This window comes from Enhydra lutris, unplaced genomic scaffold (assembly GCF_002288905.1).
Source record: "Enhydra lutris kenyoni isolate GAN:26980312 unplaced genomic scaffold, ASM228890v2 scaffoldscaffold12, whole genome shotgun sequence".
NCBI classification, from domain to species: Eukaryota; Metazoa; Chordata; class Mammalia; order Carnivora; family Mustelidae; genus Enhydra; species Enhydra lutris.
Window position 1 is genome coordinate 59,927,083 of NW_019154096.1, and position 1,433 is coordinate 59,928,515.

At 37.1% G+C, this 1,433-nt stretch overlaps 1 pseudogene; it reads right to left on the reverse strand.

The window, feature by feature from the left end:
* Positions 1-512: 512 nt before the first annotated feature.
* Positions 513-972, reverse strand: LOC111145031 (annotated as a pseudogene).
* Positions 973-1,433: the final 461 nt, after the last annotated feature.

Genomic DNA, 1,433 nt, shown 5'->3' on the forward strand with positions numbered 1-1,433 from the left:
ATTGGTGAATTTGGTTTGCTAATATTTTGTCAAAAATTTATACATCTATGTTTATCAGGAATATTGGCCTGTAATTTCTTACCTTCTTTCTTTCCTCCTTCCCTCCCTTCCTTCCTTCCTACTTTCCTTCCTTCCTCCCCACACTAGAGGAAGTGGTTTTTATTGATGAGTTATCTCAAGAAACCAAAAGGGCAATGTACCTTTTTTCAGCACACCCCTTCCCTCTTGGGGGTCTCTCTGGATCTCTCTCTTGATCTCACAATATTCCACCTGGGGAAGGGATATAGATTGCCTTTTGACTTTCCGAAGCCCCAGTCTTTCCTCTCCCAGGTATAGCCTTGAAATTCAATAGCACCAGTGTGGTGTTATTTTTAAGCAATGCCTGCTGCGGCTACTTAGTAACAATTATGGGAGGGATATGGGGGAAGCATTTATATTAGAAAAATGATGCACAGAAAACAGAAATGTAACCTATCAAATGTCTTTCTGTCCTATCTCAGTGGCTTGATCCTTTACTGGTTACATTTCTCTTTATGCTAAATCATGCTCTTCTGAATTCAATCAGGGATTTTCATTGTCCCAGAGCCATGAGGTGAGCTAGTTCAAACTTGGGCACATTTCTGGCTCACAATGGCTTAAAGTGATCAGTGGGGTATATTTTGCCACCCCTGTACATCTTTCTTGTTTTCCCACCTATCTCAGGGACTGCAATTTCTGAAGCACTGGTGGAATGAATATATGGTATGAATGTCAAATTTGATGTGAAACTCATATTTGGGGCTATCAGTGTAGCAGCATTTTCCAAACACCAAGTCCCTTCCTTGTTGTACTCCAATCAAAACCAAACATTGTTCACATTCTTACTATTATCTACATACCGAATATAAGACTGATAGTCCTCTTCAAGTTGCTGTACCCACAACTCCCAATCTTAGATCCAACGTTAGTCTTCAGAATTGGGATAGTTGGCATGACACACCAGGTGATTTCATGTATTTTCTTGGACCAGGGTTCTAATTTTCTCTTTGTATGTGTCTTTGTCTGGATTTGGTATGAAAGTAATGCTGTCCTCATAGAATGAATTTGGAAGCATTCCTTCCTCTTCATTTTTTTTTAAAAAATAGTTTAAGAAGGATAGATATTTTTCTTTACATATTTGGTAGAATTCACCAGTGAAGCCATCTTGTTCTGAACTTTGGGGTTTTGATTATTGATTCAATTTCATTACTAATATTCAGGCTGTTTGTTTTATATTTCTTTCTGATTCAGTCTTAGAAGATTCTATGTCTAGGAATTTACTCAATTCTTCTAAATTGTCCAATTTAGTGGCATAAAATTTTTTGGAGAAGCCTCTTATAATCCTTTGTAGTGTCAGTTATAACTTCTACTCTTTCACTTTTTATTTTATTTGAGTCCTCTTTTTTTCTTAATTA